We start from the raw sequence: 27581 nt of genomic DNA on the forward strand, positions 1-27581 counted from the left end.
GAGATATAAGAATATTCCAGAGTCTTGGGCAACATCTACAATCATCCCAATTTTTAAAAAAGGCCAGAGGGATGACCCGGCCTGTTATAGGCCTATCTCCCTAATTGACTCTGCCGTTAAAATCTTAGGCAGAGTCATTCTGGGTAGATTGAATACTTGGCTCGAGGGTAGCAGCATATTATCAGACGCCCAATATGGTTTTAGGGCTAATAGGAGCACGCAGGATCAATGTTTAAATCTCCACTTACTTATTTGCAAATATACTATTGCAAAGGAGGGGTCTCTGTATATGGCCTTCATGGACCTCTCCTCAGCTTTTGACCTGGTTAACAGGTCAAAACTGTGGAGTATTCTCCTGGATATCGGGGTTGATCCCCCTCTGGTTGGATTTTTGGCGGATCTCCATCGTGGCTTATCAGCCTCGGTGAGAGTTACCCAGGGGGGAAGGTGTACCAGCTGCTTCAAGTCAGAGAGGGGCGTTAGGCAGGGGTGCATTTTGGCACCTCTCCTTTTCACACTGTATATAAATGCCCTGGACCCAGCCCTGGCCAACGCAGTGGTGGACGTACCACGTGCAGGAGACGCCAAGATCCCAGTTCTCCTATACGCGGATGACGCCGTGCTTTTGGCGCGTTCAGGGGTGGCTCTTGACAGACTATTGGCCTCTTTCGGTAACTTTATGACATCATTAGACCTGAAAATTAATACTCAAAAATCACAGGTCATGGTCACTGGCCAGGCCAGTAGGAAAAAGAAATCTAAATCCTTTTTCTGTTTAGGCCATGAGGTTAAAAGGGTCCCAATTTTTACTTATTTAGGGGTCATTTTCGACGAGAAAGGCACGTGGGGCCCGCAACATAAACTAAAAGGCAACTCAATGGCAAGATCTGCCGCAGCTATACTTGGCTTTGCCAAACGGTTGGGGGATCGCCCTCTGGAGGCCATTTTGAAAGTGTATAAAGCTAAATCTTTGGCAATAGCCACTTATGGCTCCGCCATATGGGGCTATACTAACAATGACACTATCCAGAGGGTGGAAAACAAGTTTTTAAGATCCTTGTTGGCTGTTCCCCAGTCCACACCCACTTTTACAACACATTCAGAATTGGGTTTGGGGTTTGTCGTCGACTTAATCAAAGTGGCACCTGTTATATGTTGGTTAAAAACCTGGCTTAACCAAGAAATTCTCTTAACCCATCTAATACTTAAGGATTGCCTCGCCCTGGATAGAGCCCATACAATTCCATGGCTAGTATATGTTAAAAAGATGTTGGATACAGTGGGTCGACCAGAGTTATTTAATTCCCCTGACTGTATCAATAAGAAGGACATCATGGGGATTAAGACCGCACTATTGACACGATTTATGGTCGAGAGGGAGGACATAGAATTAAACAAGCCGACAGTGAGAAGGAACTATGGGCTAATTACTGTTCCTGGTCTTGAACCCTACCTGGCATTTGTAACCAGCCCACTGCATAGGTCTCTCCTAATCAAATTCCGTTTAAATTGGATACATTTTGTGCTAGGTTTCTATCCCACATGGGCTACCCCTGATAATGCTACCCCATGTGATTGTGATAATTTTTCTTGTCAAGACACACTACATTTTATTATGTTTTGTGAACACTTTGCACAAATTAGGACAAAATACTTGTTACCTTTACTTAAAGGGGCTGGCTATGTTCAGGTTCGGCCAGCGCTTCTGTTCTTGCAACTCCTGCCCAACTTTACTATTGCTTTTTATGTAGCAAACTTTTTAGTTGCAGCTGTTCGCATCAGCAAGAAGCGTGCTAGAGAGCGGCCTATTTTTAACATAATTGATGCGGTTGTGACGGACGGTGGTCTTTAGTTATGGAGTATTCCATCCCTATTAGTCTTTTAGATGGAAATTTTATCTTTACACTCTATTTATTCTTTTTTACTTAGAATTGAACCTATGAAATATGTTCTCTTCAAATTTTTAAATTTTGATTATGTTTTCTATAACCAGATTTGTAATTGATGTATTCTTGCCCTGTATTTTATGCATTGTGATTATCTGTTTGTTTTGTCTCTTTTTATGATCTTTAATTGATCGAATAAAAGTAATTGACTGACTGAACTGGTAATGTTGATTGAGAATAGTGAACCGGAGATATTTTGTGTGAGATGGGTGCATGGGTATATGGAAATACGCATCTTTGAGATCTAGTGTTGCGAGAAAGTCTCCCTGCTTGAGCAACAGCAGCACATGTTGCAAGGTGAGCATGTGAAAATGCTCTGACAGAATGTAACGGTTTAGAGGTCTTAAATCCAGTATGGGTCTGAGAGACCCGTCCTTTTTGGGGATCAGAAACTACAGTGAGTACACTCCTGATCCCTGTTCTTCTGCTGGCACGAGTTCTATGGCTCCTTTTTGGAGCATACTGAGAACTTCCTGGTGGAATAAGTGCAAGTGCTCTGCGGACATAGGACGGTGTCTTGGTGTTATGTTTGGTGGAGTGGATGTGAGCTCCAGACAATAACCGTACTGGACAATGTCTCCCACCCACCTGTCTGTACTGATGGACTTCTAGACCGGCAGGAACTCTTGGAGTCTCCCCCCGACAGGTGTTACGTGGTCGGGGGGCAGTGACAAGGCGTCACTGTTTGTTGGTGGCGGAGGACCTGGAGCTGTTGTTTCCTCGGCCTCTGCCCTTGACGTTGTTTCCACGGTATCCACCTGTGTTATTGTTATTATAGGTGGTCTGTGTACCTTGTTTAGTGTAATGCGACTGTTGGGAGTTCTGGCCTCTAGATGGTCCTCTGTTGGTAGAGCGACGAAAGGACCCACTCCTAAACTGCTGTGATTGCAGAGCCCCCATAGACTTCGCAGTCTCTGTATCTTTTTTGATCTTTTCTAGGGTGGTGTCAACTTCGGGGCCAAAAAGGGAGTCAGGGTTGACAGGTTGATTGAGTATCGTTGTTTGTATCTCTGGTTTGAATCCTGAGATTCTCAACCAAGCATGCCTTCTTAACATGACGCTGGTGTTAGTAGCCCTAGCTGCAGTGTCCGCTACGTCAAGAGCGCACTTAATGGAAGCGTTGCTTATGAGCTTCCCTTCTGTAATAAGCGACTCTGCTCCTTCCTTAAACTGATCTGGGAGGTGCTGTAGCAGTGTCTCTATGGTATCATAATGCGCCCTGTCGTATCGAGCCAGAAGTGCCTGAGTGTTGGCAATTCTCCAGATGTTAGCTGCCTGTGCAGCAACTCTTTTTCCTGAAGTTTCCAAGACCTTAGACTCCTTGTCAGGGGGAGGAGCATCACCCGTTGTCTGAATTGGCTCTCTTCCGAGCATTGGACACCACCAACGAGTCCAAAGGCAACTGGCCTCTTATGTAGGTAAGGTCCACAGGAGCTGGCCTATATTTTTTGTCAATCCTGGGGTTTAGTACTCTCGCCCTTGTGGTCTCCTTAAAAATGTCAGTAGACGGTTTTAGGACCCCCTTCAGCATGGGCAGAGTCTTAACAGATCTTTCTGAGGTAGAGAAGGTATCCATCAGAAAATCATCCTCAATAGGATCAGCGTGGAGCTGTACATCATGATTTTTAGCTGCTCTCTCAATCAAGGCATTGAAAGCAGCAGTATCCTCAGTAGGAGATGATTTTACCACATATGCCTGCGTGTCTGGAGCAGTATGTGGGTCCCCTGTACCAATATCGTCCACCCAAGGTTGGTTTTGATCTTCAGGGTCAGTGTCCACAGGATAAGTGTCCTCAACATCACCAGCATCCCCTGCATCCTCATCAAATTGTGTGGGTGAAAATGACTGATGCTCCTGGTCATAACAGTGAACATGTTCTACTAGAACTGGTGACGTGGTCCTCTTCTTCTTCAATGGAATTTTGTATGGCTCCATTGATTTCTCTGGCAGTATCTTTCTTTAATATATTGACAGCCTACCAGTCTCCGCATCGATAAACTGCCTTGGCTCCTCATCTTCCTGAGGTACTTCGACAGCTCTCTGTCCCATTGGCATTCCTGTTGGTGCTTCGACAGGTTTCTTCGGGTCGACCCCTTTTTGCGGCTCGAGACCCTTCTTTGCGTCGAACATCTTCGGTCGTACCGCCGGTGGTAGTCCGAATTTTATGTGCGTCGACACGATGTGAACCGTGCGGACAGTCTTCGGCTGCGGGGGTGCTTTTGCGCCGAGCATTGAAGCTGTGTCGTGAATGCGGAGTAACGACTCCGACACCTTCTTTTTTAGGAAGGGAGACGGTGTTGTTGAGTCGACACGTTCCGTCGATACCCTCTTGGACGTGGCATCTAACCCCGAACCAGACGCCGTGTTCTCGACACGAGGACCGGGATGGGCCGGCCGTCGCGAGGCGCTCTGTATTTTTGTGTCGACGATCCTCGGCGCCGATGTTTTCGGGTCGGCAACCTTGACCTCGGTTGTTGGGGCCGCCTTCGGCTCGACGTCTCCATGAAGTCTCCGTGCGTCGACGGCCTTCTTTTGTCTGTTCGGCTCCGAGGGCTTTGAGGCCTTGTTGCCGATGAGAGACTCTTTCGGTTTCGAGGTAGGTGCCTGTGCCTTCAGTTTCGATTTCTTTTGACCGAATGATGGCGCTTTCGATACCGATGGCTCTTTAGGGTAGTTCGTAGCCGGGCCTTTATGCGGGGCTGTAGAACAAGAGGAATGATCTTGGGTAAGGCCTTGTGGCGATCCCTCGACCTGAGTCTTATCGAGTGCCTCGTTGGGTCCTGTACCGACATGTGGGCCTAGCTCATCTTCTGAGCCATCTTCCTCGGCCCGAAGGGCTTCCTCGTCGTCTCCTACCTCTTCGACGACACCATCGTCCTGTTCGTCTAGTATACGCTCGTCTTCGGCATCATAGTCGGATTCTCGTTCCGAATCCGGATCCGAGAGCTCCCCCCGAACTTCAAGGTCCACGACCTCCACATCTTCTGCCCCGAAGATGTTGTCCGGGTTCGGCGTCGCTTTCTGCGCCTCGAGCCGAGCTGCTCGACGAATGCGAAGGGTCTTCTTCAATCGAAATCTGGAACACGCCATACAGGTGGCTTCGTCGTGGTTTGGAGAGAGGCACTTGGTGCACACCGGGTGCACGTCGAAGCGAGCATACTTAGCGTTGCAAAGAGGGCAACGCTTAAAGGGGCTATTCGATGTCTTTGGTTCCATCGTTGATGATCTACTCGAGAACGCCCCCGACAATATACTTGGCGCCGAACGAAAATACCGACTAATGTAAAGGCCTAAATACTCAAAGAGCTAAGATTAGGACATCCGAACCCAATGGCGGAAAAAAACAATCTAAGGATGGAGGGGATTCCCATGCGCACTGTAGTCCAGTGGAGGAGCCACCTATCTCGTGATACTTCAAAGTCTCTTCCAGGACAACAATGTGCAATCATCCGGACCCAACACTAGGCGGCGATCTATGCACAGATATGAATGTCAGCAGCCCACATGCCTCGAACTGAGAGGTATTTAAAAGCCTCTCAGTCCAAAGTCACAATGTAGCAGCAAAGCCAGTACAAAACGATGGAGTAGCGAGAAACAGATGCACTTTTTTACAGTTCTGAAAGTTGCAGTAATCTGGTTCAGAATCCTCAATAAAGATATGCAATAAAATTAAGTAAATCTATTTGAGAAGCCCATCCTCATTTGGCCAGCTGAAGTCAGACTGGGTGGAAGGACCCTACATTTCAACCATAAGGTTCAAATGTGCTCATTTTCTAGGACTTAAATGGGATGATCTTTTGAACAAAAACAGATCTAATTAGACCCTCTCCTCAAGCTTTCAACCTTAAGCAAGAATTTAAATATTTTGAGATACAGGAATTTATTAAAGCAGCAGATTTTAAAGTCATTTGCTAAGAAAAATCAATGCTCTTTTACGAGAGATGAAATACTATGAAGAGAAGAAGGAGTTGAACATCCACCAAATAGAGATTCAACAAGATACAGGAATCTTCCAGCGATACAACTAAAGCTCTGGATCATGAAAAGGTCTGATCACTTTTACTGCAATGCAAATGGTCCCTGCTCAAAATCAGGGACCATGTGACCTGTAATAGAAGTCTGAGTATTTTTTCAAGTGTCCCTGTAGGGGAAAAAGGAATATGCTACTTACCAGTATGCATCTGTTCTTGGCACGTAGAGCTGCAGAGTCACACACTGAGGATAAGATCGCCATCTGGTGTTGGGCTCGGATGATTGCAGGTTGTTGTTGTCTTCGGAGAAGTCTTTGGTCACGAGGTTGGTGACTCCTCCCCTGGACAACAGTGCGCATGGGCATCCACTCCATCGGCAGATTGTTTTTCGCCATGATGGGAAAAGATGGAGTATATAGAAAAGAAAGAAAGGATGTCCATGTGTAATGTCTAAGTAAGACGGATGCTGGAACAGATACAGGTCCCGGGGAGGCGGGCGGGCGTGTGTGACTCTGCAGCTCTACATGCCAAGAACAGATGCATACTGGTAAGTAGCATATTCCGTTCGAGGCATATGAGCTGCAGATCACACACTGAGGATAGATTATACAGCAGTGCTCCCCTTAGCGGTGGTCGCCTGTATCCGTTGCAGCAGTTTGAAATAAAGTTTTTAGGACAGCCTGGCCCACGGAGGCCTGTTGTTTGGCCTGCACGTCAACACAATAGTGTTTAGTGAAGGTATGCGTGGTAGACCATGTGGCTGCCTTGCAAATGTCTTCTAAGGGAATATTGCCTAAGAAGGCCATAGAAGCCCCTATTTTACGCGTGGAGTGCGCCCTAGGGGGAACTGTGAGTGTACGTTTAGCCTTGAGGTAGCATATTTGGATGCATTTAACTATCCACCTGGCTATTCCTGATTTGGAGATCGGGTTGCCTTTGTGTGGTGGCGCGAAAGCAACAAAGAGTTGTTTTGTCTTTCGAAAAGGTTTTGTTCTGTCGATGTAATAAAGCAAGGCTCTTTTAACATCTAAGGTATGTAGGGCCCTTTCAGCTACCGAGTCTGGATTTGGGAAAAAGACCGGTAGTTCTACTGATTGGTTAAGGTGGAAAGGGGAAATCACTTTTGGAAGAAATTTAGGGTTTGTCCTAAGAACCACTTTGTTACGGTGTAGTTGTAAGAAAGGTTCTTCAAGTGTAAGGGCTTGTATTTCACTTACTCTGCGCAGGGAAGTGATTGCGATAAGGAAGGCTACCTTCCATGTTAGGAATTGCAATTCACATTTGTGCATAGGTTCAAATGGGGGGCCCATGAGTCTTGTTAGAACCACATTGAGATTCCACACTGGGGCAGGTGGCAATCTTGGGGGAAGAATCCTTTTGAGACCTTCCATAAACGCTTTGATGGCTGGTACCTTAAAAAGGGACAGGTGTTGCCTATTTTGCAAGTAGGCTGCCAAGGCTGCTAGGTGTAATCGTATAGAGGAATACGCTAGATTGCATCTTTGCAAGTGTAGTAAATAGCAAATGATGTTTTGGATGGAAGCATCCAATGGATGTATGTCATTATTAGCGCAGTAGATGGCAAATCGTTTCCATTTAGCGGAATAACACGCTCTAGTAGTAGGTCGTCTGGCTTCCTTTATGATATTCATACAGTCTGGAGGGAGATTGAGGTAACCGAACTCTAGGACCTCAGGAGCCAGATCGCTAGGTTCAGTGTTTGAGGATCTGGGTGTCTGATTTCTCCATGGTTCTGGGTTAATAGATCCGGGGAGAGGCGTAGCTTTTGATGTGGAACTAAAGATAGTTCCAGAAGTGTGGTGAACCACGGTTGACGTGCCCAAGTGGGAGCCACTAGTATTAGTGTTAGTGACTGTTGTTTCAGTTTGCGTACCACAAATGGAACTAGTGGGAGAGGCGGAAAGGCGTACGCAAATCTGCCTGACCAGTTCATCCATAGGGCATTGCCCTTCGACTGTGGGTGTGGAAACCTGGCGGCGAAGGTTGGGCATTTTGTGTTTTCGGCGGTGGCGAACAGGTCTATGTCTGGTTGTCCCCACTTTTGGAAGAAGGGGAGTAGAACTTTGGGGTGTAGTTCCCATTCGTGGATCTGTTGTGTGTGGCGACTTAGGAGGTCGGCCACTTGATTGTGGATCCCTGGGAGATGTTCTGCTAACAGGTAGATGTTTTGGGGAATTGCCCATCTCCAGATTTGCTGTGCCAGTTGGGACAGTTGGAGAGAGTGTGTCCCTCCCTGTTTCTGTATGTAATACATTGTCGTCATGTTGTCTGTGCGTATGAGGACAGTTTTGTTCTTTAGGTGAATTTGAAAGGATTTTAGTGCTAGGAACACTGCTAAGAGTTCCAGGTGGTTGATGTGGAGCAGTTTTTGTTGGCTGGTCCATCTGCCCTGAGTGGTATGGTGGAGGAGGTGGGCTCCCCACCCCGTGAGAGATGCGTCTGTAGTTAGCACAACTTGTGGAAGAGGCTCTAAGAACGGTCTCCCTTTGGACAGGTTGATGGTGTTCCACCATTTCAGTGATCGAAGTGAGCGACTGTCCACCAACACCAGATCGGTAAGTTGTCCGTGAGCTTGGTTCCACTGTTGTGCTAAGCATTCTTGTAAGGGACGCATTTGAAGTCGTGCGTGTGGGACTATGGAGATGCACGACGCCATCATGCCTAGGAGCTGCATGAACACTCTTGCTGGAAGAGATGGATGAGTTTGAAATTGAGAGATGAGATTTTGTATACTGGCTATCCTGGCTGTGCTGGGATAGGCAATGGCTTTGGATGTATCTATGGTTGCTCCTAGATACTGATGTAAGTGGGAAGGTTGTAGGTGGGATTTGGGGTAGTTGATAGTGAATCCCAAATCGTGGAGAGTTTGAATCGTGCGATGAGTGTGGAGAACGCATTTTTGGTATGTATTGGCTTTTATGAGCCAATCGTCCAGATAGGGGAAGACATGGATCTGTTGTCTTCTGAGATGCGCTGCCACGACTGCTAGGCACTTGGTGAACACTCTGGGTGCTGTTGTTACTCCGAATGGGAGAACTGTAAATTGATAGTGTTGCCCATCTACCACAAATCGTAGATATTTTCTGTGAGCGGGATGCATAGGGATGTGAAAGTATGCGTCCTTGGGGTCCAATGTGGCGAGGAAGTCTCCCTGTTGTAAAAGTGGGAGGACTTGTTGGAGAGTGGTCATGTGAAAATGATCCGAATGTATATACTGGTTTAGTAGTCTGAGATCCAGTATGGGCCTTAGTGTTTTGTCCTTTTTGGGAATGAGGAAGTATAGAGAATATACCCCTTTTCCCTGATGTTGAAGGGGAACTGGTTCTATCGCATGTTTTTGTAACAGGGATTGAACTTCTTGTTTGAGGAGAGAGAGATGATGCGAGGACATTGGACGTTGTTTGGGCGGTATGTTTGGGGGGGATTGTATGAGTTCGAGGCAGTAGCCAGACTGGATAATTTGTCTTACCCACCTGTCTGTGGTGATGGAAGTCCAGACAGGCAGGAATTGTTGGAGTCGTCCCCCGACCGGAGTGGAATGGTCTGGGGGGAGTGGTGGCAAGTCACTGTTTGGTGGCTGGTGAGGTGCGGGTGTTGTTGTTGTTGCCCCGTCCTCGACCTTTGTTATTGTTTCCCCTATAACCTCCCCGGAAGTAACCTCTGTTAGGGGATGTTTGTCCAGAATTTTTAAAGGTGGACGTGGTCTCAGTTGATGTGTTTTTGGAGCCTCCTCTATAAAAGGAGCGACGAAAGGAACCCCGGTTCTGATGAGACTGCAGTGCTCCCATAGACTTGGCAGTTTCATTATCCTTTTTCATTTTTTCTAATGCAGTATCCACTGCAGGGCCAAATAGCTGCTCTTGGTTGAAGGGTTGAGCTAGAATTGCGGTTTGAACCTCCGGTTTAAAACCGGAAATACGGAGCCAGGCATGTCGTCTGAGTAAGACGCCAGTATTGACCGCTCTAGAAGCAGTGTCTGCTGCATCTAAGGCGCATTTAATGGAGGCATTAGATATTAATTTGCCTTCTTGGATGAGGTCAGAGGCCTGGGACTTAAAAGGTTCAGGCAGATGCTGCATAAGGTCCTCAAGTTGGTCATAATGCGCTCTATCATACCTGGCTAACAGGGCCTGGGTATTCGCAATACGCCAATGGTTAGCCGCCTGCGCGGCGACCCGTTTGCCCGAGGCTTCTAAAAGCTTAGACTCCTTGTCTGGGGGAGGCGTTTCTCCAGTTGTCTGAGAGTTAGCGCGCTTCCTGGCATTTGATACGACTAGGGAGTCTAAAGGGAGCTGGGCCTTAATGTATGCAGGGTCTTGCGGGGCTGGTCGGTACTTTTTTTCGATGCGTGGGTTGAGCACCCTAGCTCGAACAGGGTCCTTAAAGACTTCAGTAGCATGCTTTATAACCCCTTTGATCATGGGCAGTATGTGAACAGTCTTTTGTGACTGCTCAAAGGTATCAAGGAGGAAGTCCTCTTCAATGGCGTCTGTGTGCATTGTAACGCCGTGGAATGTTGCTGCCCTATTTATAAGTTGGCCGTACCCTAGGTGGTCATCAGGAGGGGAGGGCTTGGAAGGGTAGGTAGTGGGGTCAGGCATGTCAGGTATAGGATAAGACCAGTCATCCATGGGTGCTGGGTCTGGGAACGTAAAAGGGTCGTTAGGGTCAACAGGATCATCAAATAAATCAGGGTCCGCCCCTCCCCCTAAGTCATCATTATCATCCTGTGGAGGAGGTGAATGATAGGGAGATGGTAAAGGTAAAGGTAAAGGAGAATCAGGAGGAGGAGGGGGGGACGGGTTAGGAGGTAAAGCAGGAGAGGAAGGACGAAGTGGTGAAGTAGCACAGTCCTTTTTCCGTATGGGAGCTGGGGGAGGTGTAGTGTCCAGCTTCCGCTTTTTATATGGGATGGCAGTCACATGTCCCGTTTTAGGATTGATGTAGATCCGCTTTTGAGTAGGATCTGGTCGAAAAAGATCATCTGGCTCCGAAGGTGGTGTCTGTGACGTCCGCTTCGGGTCTTTATGAGCTTGTTTCGGCGGGGACGCAGTTTTCGGCTCCGATGATTTTTTCGGGTCCGATGGGTTTTTCGGTGTCGACTGATTTTTCGGTGTCGACTGATTTTTCGGTGTCGACTGATTTTTCGGTGTCGACTGATTTTTCGGTGCCGACTGATTTTTCGGTGCCGACTGATTTTTCGGTGCCGACTGATTTTTCGGTGCCGACTGATTTTTCGGTGCCGACTGATTTTTCGGTGCCGACTGATTTTTCGGTGCCGACTGATTTTTCGGTGCCGACTGATTTTTCGGTGCCGACTGATTTTTCGGTGCCGACTGATTTTTCGGTGCCGACTGATTTTTCGGTGCCGACTGATTTTTCGGTGCCGACTGATTTTTCGGTGCCGACTGATTTTTCGGTGCCGACTGATTTTTCGGTGCCGACTGATTTTTCGGTGCCGACTGATTTTTCGGTGCCGACTGATTTTTCGGTGCCGACTGATTTTTCGGTGCCGACTGATTTTTCGGTGCCGACTGATTTTTCGGTGCCGACTGATTTTTCGGTGCCGACTGATTTTTCGGTGCCGACTGATTTTTCGGTGCCGACTGATTTTTCGGTGCCGACTGATTTTTCGGTGCCGACTGATTTTTCGGTGCCGACTGATTTTTCGGTGCCGACTGATTTTTCGGTGCCGACTGATTTTTCGGTGCCGACTGATTTTTCGGTGCCGACTGATTTTTCGGTGCCGACTGATTTTTCGGTGCCGACTGATTTTTCGGTGCCGACTGATTTTTCGGTGCCGACTGATTTTTCGGTGCCGACTGATTTTTCGGTGCCGACTGATTTTTCGGTGCCGACTGATTTTTCGGTGCCGACTGATTTTTCGGTGCCGACTGATTTTTCGGTGCCGACTGATTTTTCGGTGCCGACTGATTTTTCGGTGCCGACTGATTTTTCGGTGCCGACTGATTTTTCGGTGCCGACTGATTTTTCGGTGCCGACTGATTTTTCGGTGCCGACTGATTTTTCGGTGCCGACTGATTTTTCGGTGCCGACTGATTTTTCGGTGCCGACTGATTTTTCGGTGCCGACTGATTTTTCGGTGCCGACTGATTTTTCGGTGCCGACTGATTTTTCGGTGCCGACTGATTTTTCGGTGCCGACTGATTTTTCGGTGCCGACTGATTTTTCGGTGCCGACTGATTTTTCGGTGCCGACTGATTTTTCGGTGCCGACTGATTTTTCGGTGCCGACTGATTTTTCGGTGCCGACTGATTTTTCGGTGCCGACTGATTTTTCGGTGCCGACTGATTTTTCGGTGCCGACTGATTTTTCGGTGCCGACTGATTTTTCGGTGCCGACTGATTTTTCGGTGCCGACTGATTTTTCGGTGCCGACTGATTTTTCGGTGCCGACTGATTTTTCGGTGCCGACTGATTTTTCGGTGCCGACTGATTTTTCGGTGCCGACTGATTTTTCGGTGCCGACTGATTTTTCGGTGCCGACTGATTTTTCGGTGCCGACTGATTTTTCGGTGCCGACTGATTTTTCGGTGCCGACTGATTTTTCGGTGCCGACTGATTTTTCGGTGCCGACTGATTTTTCGGTGCCGACTGATTTTTCGGTGCCGACTGATTTTTCGGTGCCGACTGATTTTTCGGTGCCGACTGATTTTTCGGTGCCGACTGATTTTTCGGTGCCGACTGATTTTTCGGTGCCGACTGATTTTTCGGTGCCGACTGATTTTTCGGTGCCGACTGATTTTTCGGTGCCGACTGATTTTTCGGTGCCGACTGATTTTTCGGTGCCGACTGATTTTTCGGTGCCGACTGATTTTTCGGTGCCGACTGATTTTTCGGTGCCGACTGATTTTTCGGTGCCGACTGATTTTTCGGTGCCGACTGATTTTTCGGTGCCGACTGATTTTTCGGTGCCGACTGATTTTTCGGTGCCGACTGATTTTTCGGTGCCGACTGATTTTTCGGTGCCGACTGATTTTTCGGTGCCGACTGATTTTTCGGTGCCGACTGATTTTTCGGTGCCGACTGATTTTTCGGTGCCGACTGAGGTTTCGGTGCCGACTGAGGTTTCGGTGCCGACTGAGGTTTCGGTGCCGACTGAGGTTTCGGTGCCGACTGAGGTTTCGGTGCCGACTGAGGTTTCGGTGCCGACTGAGGTTTCGGTGCCGACTGAGGTTTCGGTGCCGACTGAGGTTTCGGTGCCGACTGAGGTTTCGGTGCCGACTGAGGTTTCGGTGCCGACTGAGGTTTCGGTGCCGACTGAGGTTTCGGTGCCGACTGAGGTTTCGGTGCCGACTGAGGTTTCGGTGCCGACTGAGGTTTCGGTGCCGACTGAGGTTTCGGTGCCGACTGAGGTTTCGGTGCCGACTGAGGTTTCGGTGCCGACTGAGGTTTCGGTGCCGACTGAGGTTTCGGTGCCGACTGAGGTTTCGGTCCCGACTGAGGTTTCGGTGCCGACTGAGGTTTCGGTCCCGACTGAGGTTTCGGTCCCGACTGAGGTTTCGGTCCCGACTGAGGTTTCGGTCCCGACTGAGGTTTCGGTCCCGACTGAGGTTTCGGTCCCGACTGAGGTTTCGGTCCCGACTGAGGTTTCGGTCCCGACTGAGGTTTCGGTCCCGACTGAGGTTTCGGTCCCGACTGAGGTTTCGGTCCCGACTGAGGTTTCGGTCCCGACTGAGGTTTCGGTCCCGACTGAGGTTTCGGTCCCGACTGAGGTTTCGGTCCCGACTGAGGTTTCGGTCCCGACTGAGGTTTCGGTCCCGACTGAGGTTTCGGTCCCGACTGAGGTTTCGGTCCCGACTGAGGTTTCGGTCCCGACTGAGGTTTCGGTGCCGACTGAGGTTTCGGTGCCGACTGATGTTTCGGTGCCGACTGAGTTTTCGGTGCCGAATGAGTTTTCGGTGCCGATGGACTTTCAGGCATCGATGTTGAAGAACGTTTCGGTGCCGGTGGAGACTTCGGTGCCGAGGAACGTTTCTGTGCCGAAGGAGATTTCGGTCTTGGAGCCTGTTTCGGTGCCGACAATGGGTGTTTGGGTGCCGAGGGTGTTAAAGGCACAATTAGGTGAGGTTTGCTCGAGCCCGAGCCACCCACAGGCTTAGATGTCTTCGGAGCCGGGCCCGAGGGCGGGGCTTCTGAAGAGGATTTCCGGTCGCGACTGGGCCCAACTGGCGGAGTCTTGACCAATGCTTTTTTGGATGGGGCAGGGGCAGGGGGGGTGGTACTCACACGCTGCCCTGGAGTGATGAGGTCATCGGAATCGTCGGCTTCGGACACTGTGGAAATGTGGATTTTCCTGATCAGTTATGTCCCCTATCTTGGACCCCAACGATTCTATGTGCATGTCACAAGTACATGTATGTTCCCTCCAGTTCCAGTTTCCAAGACGCAAACATATGTGTGTCTACCGTCGACATGTTCTCTGTCAGATCCGCCATCAATGGGCTGGATATTCAATTCCTAAGTATGAAAAGCCACCGACTTTATATGGCTAAGGTACTCCATTTTTACAGTTCAGGCAAGTAGGCCCGATTCTTTCCTCAAAGCCTTTCCCTGCTCTCTGTCTCTGACAGTTTCAGCTTGAGCTCGCATCTGTATCCATGAACTTTGTCCTACTCCCTGTGCAGCTAACGGTGCCTGCCTCGGCCAGTTTTCGCCTGCCTGCCAAGAAGCTGTATTTCACCTTCGAATTATCTATTTTGCTCTTCAGCCGATGCATTCCTGTCTAGTGATTTAGGTAAACATTTCCTTTAACTCACAAGCAAAGGACTCAGCCTTTCCGTCCTCCTGCAAGTGATTCATAGCCCTGTTGCCATGGAAAGTTTTCTGCCCCTCGCTTCTCATATAGACACTTAGACGCTTGTACACGCACATACTGTTAGTATAGAATAGATTCTGTCCGAGAGTCCTTCCTTGTGGATAACATAGTTCTCTAAACATAGGATGTTAGATATGATTTGGGATTAGGTTGACATGACCCCCTAGACTTCTCGTCTCCACATGTAGAGCTAAATGTCAAGTCCCCTTCACCCCCTAGTTGCACGTCAATCACACGTCATGCTGCTGCGCACGCATCCATGTTAAGTATTATCGTATAGATCCACCTATGTAAGATAATCAGAGCCAATCATGTTTCTTTTTGCTCCTTATTACGCCTAGTTTCAATTACGTATCACTATGTTAATTTATCTTATCAATTGTTACGCCTTTCTGCACTTGTTTCATTGTAAATGTATGACCTATAAAAGTTACTTCTTGTCAATAAAGTATTGTACTTCACTTCCTGAACCCTCGTGGTGACGGAACCTGAAGGCCGCGACTCGAGTCGGCCATTTTGGATGGAATAAAGCCCATTTAGAAACCTCTTATACCACGGATTCTGCCTCTTGTTATTCTGAGCTATTTTACTTTATTTTAAGGATTCCGTATGAAATTCAGTTTCGGTAAAAAGAATATTTACCACATAATGGCGCCCGAATAGGGACACTTTCTCATCTCACGCGCCGGCGGTGCGTTGCAGGCCCGGTCTCCTGCCACAGCTGGACGGACCATAAACGCGTACCAGCAGGATTTCCTGTAAGCTCCCTCCGGTCAAGCGGGGGCGACTGAGGCTGCGATCAACCCAGACGAGGCGGTGAGAAGTGCGAAGTATCCCGACCAGAGCCTAGCTGAGAGAGCAAGATCCGAGGTATACAGAAGCCCACCAGGTTTTCCGAAATCCCGATGTCCAGAGGGTCCGCTGTCCGCAGTCATCGAGTCCTGTCCATTCTCTGAGGCCTTCCGTTTCAAGGAGCTACTCGGTGAGTACCATCGCCGAGGAGGCGTGTTGACGCGCACATAGGTTGTGCCGGTCAAGACGGATTTGGGTACACAAATCCGGTCTGCACTGTTTAGCAGTGTATATGTACTGTTTAGCAGTATATCAAGTATTCCGAAGTATTCAGTTATTGTCAAGAATTCAGCGTGGTGATTAGTTAGGCAGACTGTCATCATTGTCGGTTATTGTTAAAATGTTTAATGTTTAATGTTTAAAAGTGTTCAAATGTCTTGCATATTGTGGTATGAATGATTGTTCTTTGTTCGCTGTTCATTATTGTGTTTTTCGTATTAAGTGAATTCAAGAGTAAGTATCAGATCAGTTGTCAATATGCCGCTCTTCTCGAAGTTAAGACAGATTACTACCAGAAAAGGGGTGCTTGAAGAAGCAGTTCCTATTCCTCCTAGGGACACTCCAGGGCATTTTATGTACCACAAGCATGGCTTAGATGCCATATTGTTTCTTGATCTATGGGTAGATTATACCAAGGGATTGCCGGAAAGTCAAAGGTGGCCCGCAGCGGGAACCTGGGATGCAGAGTGCATCATGAAAGTGGAGGAAGAGTTATGGAAAAGAAAGGTCAGACAGTCACAGAAAGACGCGGTTGAGTTATGGCGTAAAGAATCTCATAGACGTACAGAAAAAGCACGTAGACAAGAAGAGAGGAGTAAAGAAAGTTCAAATAAAGCTCAAGAAAATCTATTAATTGAGGAAGGTATCCGAGTGAAGTCAGAACAAGTAAATAGACAAAGAAATGCTCTTATGAATGGTATGTATCCCCTTCTAGCCGAAGGACTACCAAAGGCTGTTCCAGGGATGCCAAAAGACTTGCCACCCCCGTTATTTCCAATTAAGGTACATCAAAAAGGGCATCCCAGAACCGCAGAAGATGTTTTTCTTTCCTCATATCTAGACGACACAGCTCCCGAGTATACTAACGCCACACTACATAGACCGTCTGGCGGAGGGGTTCAACGTCAGGATCAGGTATCCGACCCCGTGCAACAGCAAGTCCCGATACAAGCTTCGGCAAGCACATCTGTCCCCGCAGTCGATTCTACAGTGGTATCGACACCCATAGTTGCTGTGTCACGTTCAACGAACCCATTCACACCCGACGCCCCAGATGGGGCCACGGGAGGTGCTAGCAATACCTTTACACCACCCAGAATAAATAAACTTGTCTTTCAAGAATCAGCGCATTCACGTACACCTAAATTCGTAAGTGAACGTACGCTTAAGGAACTCCTTGTAAATTGTAGATATGACCCGGTGGTTGGTAAAGAGGACGAAATGGTCCTGGCATCATTACGCATCAGGCGAGCCGCCGAGTATTTAGCAAGGTTACCAGGAATGACTACGCATCTAGATAACATATACCATTTTGTTCAAACAGGACGAGATCCAGGATGTATTAACAGAGCTATGGAATTCCAGAAAGTAGAGATACAGGGGGAACTGTTACGTTTCCTCATAAACAGTGTGATCAGAAATCAAGACCGTCCGGGGGTAGACCCGAATGCAATGCTTATTCTTACAAGATGGAGCCAGAATATATCAGAAGGGAGACACGATAAGCAAAATTGTATAATAGCCATGTGCCGAAAAATACGTAGAGAAATAGAGCGTATTCATGAAGAAAGATTGGGAACAAACGAGTTCGAGCAAGATGAAGTGTCCGAATCAGGGAATTCCGCAAGACAGTCAGAGACCATAGCCTATGTAGGCAGAGGAAGATCTTGTGAAAATGCTAGATGTTTTTCTGATCCCATACACTCTGTATGCCCAAATAATAGCAGAACGTATCCGACGCCTGTAATAAATCTGAAGTCTCCTGAACATTTGTTTCAAGCCGCAGATAAAATACTACGAGAACGAAGGGGTTACCACCTCCTCGATTCCATGGATGAGCAAGAATTAGCCAGATCAGCTGTTCACTGGATTGACAGTCCTGAAAAATACGGTGATGAGACCGTAGCACACACGTTTTTTAATCTCAGTGCAGACGAACAACGTTTAGCTGGAATCTATATGATTCAGCAACTCCTTATATTATATAAGAGCCAACATGCTGACCCTGGTCCTTTACCTGATATATTAACGGAACTACTCACGAACAGATGGAGAGGTTCTAGTAACAAGCTAATTAAAGAGATATTAGTGTCACGTAAACAGTATGTCCTTTTTGTAAATCCGGATTCTCTCTCGCTGCCCCACAGAGAAAGAACGCCGTACTATATGGATAGACAAAATCCTTTACGAGAAGTGCACCCAATAAAAGGCGAAGACAATGAGTTTCACCGTGTATTTGTTTACACACCCATATCAAAAATGGAATTATTAGAAATGAAGAAAGTAGTACCTAGTCATGACAAAGACCCAGCGGGTTTCCACCGAGAAATTAAAGACATGTTACTAATGGGAGAGTACACCTTTCCTGATATTATGACGATATTAAAGGTGCTTTTGCCTGCTGGCATCTATGAAAAACTGAAAGAAAAAGAGTGGGAAGTGGGAGACCAAAAGATAGACTGGACAGCATTAGCAGAGGAAGAAAGGGCCCGAACTGCAGGTTCAGGGCTCGGGGATAAAGTTAAACTGTTACCAGGTTTACTAGTACAGGTACTGCCACGTCTATTAACTACAAAAAAGGAAGATTGGGGTGCAATCACAGCCTGCAAACAAAAGCAAGATGAAGACACAAGCGATTATTATGCTCGATTTGAAAAATGTTTTGGTATAAACAGTGGTATAAAAGCAAGTAGTGACTCATATCCACATTTATTTGTGACAAAATTAGTGGAAAATGCATTGCCTCCAGTGAAGAATAGAATATTGAAATTCGAGAGTACCTGGCAAAGTAACACTCCGTCACAAATGCTACAAATGTTACAGTATCATCACAATAGAATTAGGGATGAACAAGAACACGAGCATAGACGCATGAAGGATACAAAAATGAAAATGCTAGTTTCTCAGACAGTACCAGCAGAGGGTCACAAAAAGGGTGTGACACATTCTGGTGATTCTGCAGCTCCTGTAAAAGGAACCTGCAATTACTGTAAGCAACTAGGCCATTATGTACACGATTGTCCAGTCCTGAAACGTAATATAGCTACAGGTATTGCAAAAGAGAGACCACGATTAGTTAGACAAGATCAGAATGAACAAGGAGCTATGCAGCATGGACAGTCCATGCCAGTTCAGCAACAGTCCATGCCAGCCTCACAGCAGCCCATACAGTTTGTGCCAGCTGCACCACCGTTGCCTGCTACTGCCACACAAACCACAACACGACAAATGTATCAGACTGCACAATATGAATATCCTGAGTATCAGCGTTACGCATGAACAAGCCTAGAGAGGGAAGTTGACTTACCGCTCATCGAGATTCCTGTAGATCAAGAAGGACCGTATGTACATAGTGAATTGTTAGGTCAAGATAGAAAATTCTTACTCGATACAGGGGCAAGTCGAACAACTATAAAACGTAGTGAAGTTCCAGGGGCACCCCTCTCAGGCTCTCAAAATGTTTCCCTTGGTTTTTCAGGAAAACCTATTGTTAATGAAGTATCACAGCCTCTCCCACTTACGATAGGACCTTTGACACGAACTACAGATTTATTGCTTACTAAATCATGCCCAGAAAATCTGTTCGGAATTAAAACTCTGAAAGCACTAGGAGCCATAATATGTTGTTCTCCGGAAGGAGTAAGGTTGTTTCTACGTGATTTTAAAGGTCACTATGTGTCTAGGGACATGGATCCCCGACTACAGACTTTACCAGTACATCTATGGGCACAAGGCCCTACGGATGTTGGCTGCATGAACATTACACCATACCGAGTCACATTGAAAGCAGGAGTGGTACTACCACGAATGCGACAATACAAGTTACCGCATGATGCTGTAGTGGCTTTGCTGAAAATCATTGATGAGCTAATTGCCCAGGGAGTAGTTGTAGAAACAGACTCCAATGTATGTAATTCACCGATAATTCCGATTCTTAAACGAACTGATCCTACTGCCCCACCAGTATACCGATTGGTTATTGATTTGCGTGAACTAAACAAGTGCATTGTACCACAATTTCCTGTGGTCCCTGATATATCATCATTATTGACAGCAATTGATTCCGAAGCAACATTCTTTACTGTAATTGATCTCAAGAATGCCTTTTTCAGCGTCCCAATAGATCCGGAAAGCCAATATTTGTTCGGATTCAGTTTAAATGGGCGCAGCTTTAAATTCTCACGCGCTCCCCAAGGATTCACAGAAAGCCCCAGCATCTACAGCCAAGCACTGAAACGAGAACTTGACAGTATCCACATGCCAGTCAATACTGCACTGCTTCAATATGTCGATGATCTGCTGATCACCGCGAGAAGCGAACCTGAATGTGAAAGGGCTTCTCTGACAGTTTTACATTTTCTAGCCGACAAGGGGCACAAGGTGTCTCCTTCTAAGCTGCAATTCTGTGTCCAGCGAGTTATTTATCTTGGTCACTCGCTGTCCAAGGAGGGAAGGCAGCTTACACCCGACCGCATTCAGTTAATTGCTAACATGTCAATACCCCAGACACAAAAGGAAGTGCGGGCTTTTATAGGCCTCACTTCATATTGTGGGCAGTGGATCACTCAGTACGCATTTCTAGCAAAACCACTCATTCAGTTAACCACACAGGAGGCAGCCACATCGACTGTTCTCCCTTGGACTCAGGAACATACACAAGCTTTTGAAAGCCTAAAGGAAGCTTTATGTCAAGCACCTGTTTTAGCAACACCATGTTATAGCAAACATTTTACACTTTTTGTTACAGAACGTGAAGGTACTGCCTTGTCAGTACTCACTCAGGATCAAGCAGGATCACGCAAGCCATGTGCTTATTTTTCCAGTACATTAGATCCCGTAGCTCAGGCTTTGCCTGCATGCCTGAAATCAGTGGCGGCGACAGCTTTAGCAATCAGACAAAGCGATGCCATAGTATTAGGACATCCATTGACAGTACAAGTACCACATGCAGTAGAGGTTCTTGTGAACCGAACACAAACACAACACTTGACCATAGCAAGACTTACCGGTTATGAACTGACATTGTTTCAACCACACATAGAGATCCGACGGTGTAATACATTGAATCCTGCTACACTATTACCTGTAATTGGAACAGACCCACTAGCTCATGATTGTGTTGAGATCATTGAAATAAAGACGAAACCTAGACAAGACTTGACAGACGTTCCATTGTTAGATCCAGACCTGACGTTGTATGTAGACGGATCGTGCATGAGAACAAGTACAGGAGATTTAGTGGCCGCGTATGCAGTCACAACAGACACTGAAGTTATTGAGACAAATTGTATAGATACTTTGTCAGCCCAAGCAGCAGAACTTATTGCTCTAACACAAGCCTGTATTCAAGCCACAAATAAGAAAGTTAATGTATACACTGACTCACGTTATGCATTCGGAGTTGTACACGACTTCGGCGTACTGTGGCGAGAGAGAGGTTATTTAACCTCCCATGGTGCCCACATTCAGCACGGACCCCTCATTCATGCCTTGTTAGACGCAATACATCTACCCACTGCTATATCGATTATGAAATGTAAAGCACACACAAAGGTTACTGATATCATTTCTCAAGGCAATGATTTAGCTGACAGAACAGCTAAACAGACTGCTCAGAATCGCACATTAGACATGACAAAGCCAATAGTTCAGACACCAACACAGTGTATGACAATTAAGGATCCCGCACTTGACGTAATTGACATACAGACACATGCTACTGCAGAAGAATTAAAGAAATGGACTGAACTAGGAGGGATCCAGACAGATCAGGGATGGATGACGAAGGAGAAATCTGTATGGTTTCTTCCTGACTCTATGGTCCAAGCCATTATAGCTACAATTCACAGCCCGGCGCATTTAGGAGAAAAAGCTATGCTAGATAGCATTCAACACATTTGGTTCAATAAACATTTACGAGCAGCAGCTAAACAAAAGGTCCGTACCTGTATGATATGTTGTCAGTTCAACCCGGGAAAAAGTGTTCCCGTAGAACAGGGTGGATTCCAGACTCCTGATCATCCTTTTGAAGTGCTCCAAATGGATTATATCCAGATGGAACGATGTCGAGGATTCAAATATGTTCTTGTAGTTGTCTGCGCTCTCTCCCGATGGACTGAGGCGTACCCAGTATCAGATTACACGGCCCCGACTACTGCCAAACAGTTAGTTCGAGAATTCTTCCCACGGTACGGGCTACCACGTGTTGTATATTCAGATAACGGCCAGCCTTTCTCATCCGAATTAATGAAACATGTCTCACTTTTGTTGGGATATCAGTGGAAGTTCCACTGTGTCCGACACCCCGAGGCAGCAGGTCTCGTGGAACGACATAATCAAATTTTGAAAATCAGATTGTCTAAAATATGTAAGGAGAAAGGTGTTGACTGGATAGTAGCCTTACCAGTTGCACTATTTTACATAAGAATGGTAGCACACTCTCGAACAGGGCTATCCCCGTATGAGGTGATCTTCGGAAGGCCACCAAATATGTGGGGGACGCCTGTACCACGTAAAATAACTGATGTTAATTGTAATATGCTGACAGATTACCTGGCTTCCTTGATGTCTGCACTACAATCTTGTCGTTCACAGGTAGCTGCAGCTTTTCCTGACAACACTGAGGTGAAACCCCATGACGTTGCTCCGGGGGATCTGGTGTTTGTGAGGAATTTCGATCGGAAAACCCAATTGGAGCCCAGGTGGAAAGCACCGAAGCTAGTCCTGCTGACCACAAGAACAGCCGTGAAAGTGGAGGGCCGCAAAGGATGGATACATTCCAGTCACGTTAAGAAATTTCATGGACTATCCTCGGATATAGACACTGTGCCCTGCACTCCCTCACAGACTGATTCAAAACTTCCCTTTGTTGAAAGGAATGACTCTCAGAACTATAAATTAAAACTTAGGCCCAAACAGTCGAGCAATTTGATTGTTTAAGTCCTCTCCAAGGTGAAGCGGTTGAATTGTCTCTGACATGTATCCCTTGGACCTGAGTAGAGAAAATACCAGAGAAATGTTGAAACGACAGGCGTATTGTAAATCACTGCGTAGCTATTGTGTGAGGACATTATTAATTCTGTTTTTATTAAGTGTTTTAATAATCATTACGAGTGTGATTTTGCACATATATCATCCTATTTCTAGACATGTTTATAATATTACTGCTGAACATTCTTTTAGTGACCTACCGCCACATGAATTATCTTATAGACTTGCGCTGCGCAATAACACCTTCATTAGTATGTTACATCATTCCCATCAGACTAGTAATGCCACCAATTGTTGGGTGTGTGGCCGACTCCCTCCCTATCAGAATAACAAAGGAGTTCTGCCTTTCTTTCCACATCCGTTCACACACAATGGCTCCTGTGGAGCATGGTTTAGTTTACTAAATTCCATAGACCCAGACACAGCAGTTTATCAACAACATTGGATATGGGGAAATCTGAATCTAATTTTATTCAAAGTCTGTCACCCTAATAAGGAGGGTCACCCCAGTAGAACAGGAACTGATTTAGAAAATGAAGTGTATAAATTAGGTAATTTTACGCCTAACCTCATGATTTTGAACGTCAAATCCGAAGTTGAATTAATTCTGCCCACTATGTCAGTATTTCCAGTTAAGGGTGAATTATGTGTGAGAAAAGTTGGTTCCATACACATGGGCCATAGCAAATGCGTTACTACAGTAGAATATAGTGATCAAGGGAAATCTTCATTTAGAGCTTCTCGCCATTCTTACTTTATATGTGGTCAGACGGCATATATGCGTCTGCCTCTAGATTGGGATGGTACCTGTTACATAGCATTCCTTTTGCCACCTGTTTTCCTAGCTCCCCCTGATTATTATCGAAATGTTCATTTAGTACACAAAAGAGAGCGTAGAGATCTCCCAGTTGTCGATTATACTGAGACGGCATGGGACAAGTATGTAGATTTCAATAAAGGTATCTTTCCCTATATAGGTACAATATCAAATAGTAAGCTGATACGCAGACTCACCAAGACTCTTGAAGCTGTAGTAAACGAGACTATAGCCGCCCTAGGCAATCTGACAGAGGAACAATCAGTGATGAGAATTGTTGTTCTCCAGAATCGTCTTGTCCTTGACGTCATCCTGGCCGATAGGGGCGGAGCTTGCAGGGTCATCGGATCCAGCTGCTGCATATTCATACCAGAAAATTCGCCATCTGTATATAAAGCTATAACACGCCTTCATAAGATTGTAAGCCAGATACACGAGAATCCAGGCACTTGGACGTGGTCCGGGTGGTTTTGGAGTGTGATATCAGCCTGGGGATGGAGAGTTCTATCCTTCCTAGGTATTGGCCTTCTTATGCTCTTCAGTTGTTGTTTATGCCTGCAATGTGGACCAGCGATTTGTGGTCTGTGTGCCACATCATGCATTCCATATCAAAGTTCTCGTTCAAAATGCCGGAAAAAGAAGGAAGAAGAAATGATGCTCCATGAGCAAATCGATGGAATAATGAAGATTGATATCTCTTGAAGGGCAAGTAGGGGACAAGGAGGGAATGTGGAAATGTGGATTTTCCTGATCAGTTATGTCCCCTATCTTGGACCCCAACGATTCTATGTGCATGTCACAAGTACATGTATGTTCCCTCCAGTTCCAGTTTCCAAGACGCAAACATGTGTGTCTACCGTCGACATGTTCTCTGTCAGATCCGCCATCAATGGGCTGGATATTCAATTCCTAAGTATGAAAAGCCACCGACTTTATATGGCTAAGGTACTCCATTTTTACAGTTCAGGCAAGTAGGCCCGATTCTTTCCTCAAAGCCTTTCCCTGCTCTCTGTCTCTGACAGTTTCAGCTTGAGCTCGCATCTGTATCCATGAACTTTGTCCTACTCCCTGTGCAGCTAACGGTGCCTGCCTCGGCCAGTTTTCGCCTGCCTGCCAAGAAGCTGTATTTCACCTTCGAATTATCTATTTTGCTCTTCAGCCGATGCATTCCTGTCTAGTGATTTAGGTAAACATTTCCTTTAACTCACAAGCAAAGGACTCAGCCTTTCCGTCCTCCTGCAAGTGATTCATAGCCCTGTTGCCATGGAAAGTTTTCTGCCCCTCGCTTCTCATATAGACACTTAGACGCTTGTACACGCACATACTGTTAGTATAGAATAGATTCTGTCCGAGAGTCCTTCCTTGTGGATAACATAGTTCTCTAAACATAGGATGTTAGATATGATTTGGGATTAGGTTGACATGACCCCCTAGACTTCTCGTCTCCACATGTAGAGCTAAATGTCAAGTCCCCTTCACCCCCTAGTTGCACGTCAATCACACGTCATGCTGCTGCGCACGCATCCATGTTAAGTATTATCGTATAGATCCACCTATGTAAGATAATCAGAGCCAATCATGTTTCTTTTTGCTCCTTATTACGCCTAGTTTCAATTACGTATCACTATGTAAATTTATCTTATCAATTGTTACGCCTTTCTGCACTTGTTTCATTGTAAATGTATGACCTATAAAAGTTACTTCTTGTCAATAAAGTATTGTACTTCACTTCCTGAACCCTCGTGGTGACGGAACCTGAAGGCCGCGACTCGAGTCGGCCATTTTGGATGGAATAAAGCCCATTTAGAAACCTCTTATACCACGGATTCTGCCTCTTGTTATTCTGAGCTATTTTACTTTATTTTAAGGATTCCGTATGAAATTCAGTTTCGGTAAAAAGAATATTTACCACAACACGATCTCGAGATCTTCGGTGTCGTCTTCGGGAACATCTTGAGCAAAGATGTCCTCCGGTTCTGGAGCTGGTTTGGCCATAATATGGCGTCGAGCTCTTCGGTCCCGGAGGGTCTTCTTCGAACGGAAAGCGGAACAAGCTGGACAGGTGGACTCGTTGTGTTCCGGCGACAGGCAGAGGTTGCAAACCTCGTGGTGGTCACTGTGGGGGAACTTCGCTCCACACTGGGGGCATTTTTTGAAGGGTGTCCTGTCCATCAGCCGCTTCCGGAACCGGTCCGAGTTGATGTCGACGTCGATGAAATGAAGATTAAAGAGTTAAATTGATTGCTGGAAGTTTTCTGCTGGAGCGGAAAAAAGTTCATCCGAACCCAATGGCGGAAAAAAACAATCTGCCGATGGAGTGGATGCCCATGCGCACTGTTGTCCAGGGGAGGAGTCACCAACCTCGTGACCAAAGACTTCTCCGAAGACAACAACAACCTGCAATCATCCGAGCCCAACACCAGATGGCGATCTTATCCTCAGTGTGTGATCTGCAGCTCATATGCCTCGAACAGAACCATTAAGAACACGGACAGAGAAAAAAAAAATCAGATTAAACTAACAAAATGAACTTAAGGTTAGAAAGTGTAAGATGGACAAAAGCAATGCATTTTAAAGAGGCCTACCATAATATAAAATTGACACAAATATGGCTCAGCTTCAAGACATCCAAATGCCAGGTAGTACCAGCTTCAACTGTGGTTAGCTAAGGTCTAACGGCATTGTTCACTACGAGGGACTAATATAGGCCCAGAAAGATGGCTTTGGCAATCAGATCCAAGTTATGTTCCTTACAAGTGCGTGACAGTCACCTAAGTTGAGGGCAGTCTAGGATATGCAGATTGGAGTGTGAGTTAAAGCTACAATGGAACCTCATGTGGTTCGCTGTTTGAATATAACACACGCGGTTGACAAATTCACCACCACTAGGTCCCAACTGGAGAGCTTCTCATTTCAACCAAGATTTTGCAACTTCATCTTCAAGGTGTTCTTTCACTTCCTTAAATTACGATGTAGCAGTGAAGACCATTCTCAGGATCAGGGATATGGCTACTTATTGCTGGATGTTAACACCTCACTGAGACAAGTTCAAAAAACACATTCACATTTTCATTGCAGAGTGAAAGGGGCAGGAAATCCTTGGGAAAGAGCTTTGGAGGAGGTGTGGGTGATGCAGCACCTGTGGTATGAGATGGACCAGAAAGGCTTGTTGCTGCTTAAGGAGAAGACACTTCTCGCAGTCACACCTATGTGCTGCTCACCTGCACTTTGCTCCTGCAGAGGAGTCGCATCTCTCGGTTAAGTCAGACAGATGCTTCTAAGACAGGACACTGAAAGACTTTTTGTGGTGGTGGTCAGGTCCATGGTTTGACCCTTAGTGAAGGTCACAATAACCTATATGTTTTTGATAACAGTCATACTACATACACTCAGATGGAAGATGGTGTTGGTACGAGCAGACTCAAGAATCTGGGGAAGGATACCACTCTCCTTTCAAGTAGAGCAAGATTACAGTACATCTTGCATTGTAAAACAATGATGCAGCAGCACCGGACCAGAGAAGTACTGCGTAACAATGCATTAGTTAGGGGGCCCTAGATAGAGACTGGCACAACCTTTGAGGCAATTAAGCCAATGAATAAGCGAGTTCCTGCAGAGAATCGTTTTGAAAGCCTGGCAGGGGGCTTGGGCCCTATTTGGTCTTGGTCTGGATGAAGAGGTCACCCGGTACAGCCCAACTCCTAAATCTTAAAACTCATCTCGCTCTCTCTCAAAGTGCTCACAAGATAGTGCACCCAGGAAAATTTGAGACGAGAGCCCCACAACAGGGTGCTGAACCTCTCATTGGTAACAATAGTCTTTTCAACAGTACTTCTTGACCTGAACCATGAGCCTGGATTGGAGACCCTTTTAACTGAGCAATACTAAGCCCTAGAAAGACAAGGTTCTTACACGAACGCCGCTCT

General features: G+C 46.4%; 1 protein-coding gene across 1 annotated transcript in view; it reads right to left on the reverse strand.

Annotated features, from left to right (window-relative positions):
• BAZ1A (bromodomain adjacent to zinc finger domain 1A) overlaps positions 1-27581 on the reverse strand; it is a 758495-nt gene that overhangs the window by 222966 nt on the left and 507948 nt on the right. The gene's annotated exons all lie outside the window — the stretch shown is intronic.

The sequence above is a fragment of the Triturus cristatus genome, chromosome 9, assembly GCF_964204655.1.
Source record: "Triturus cristatus chromosome 9, aTriCri1.1, whole genome shotgun sequence".
In the NCBI taxonomy this organism is placed as follows: domain Eukaryota; kingdom Metazoa; phylum Chordata; class Amphibia; order Caudata; family Salamandridae; genus Triturus; species Triturus cristatus.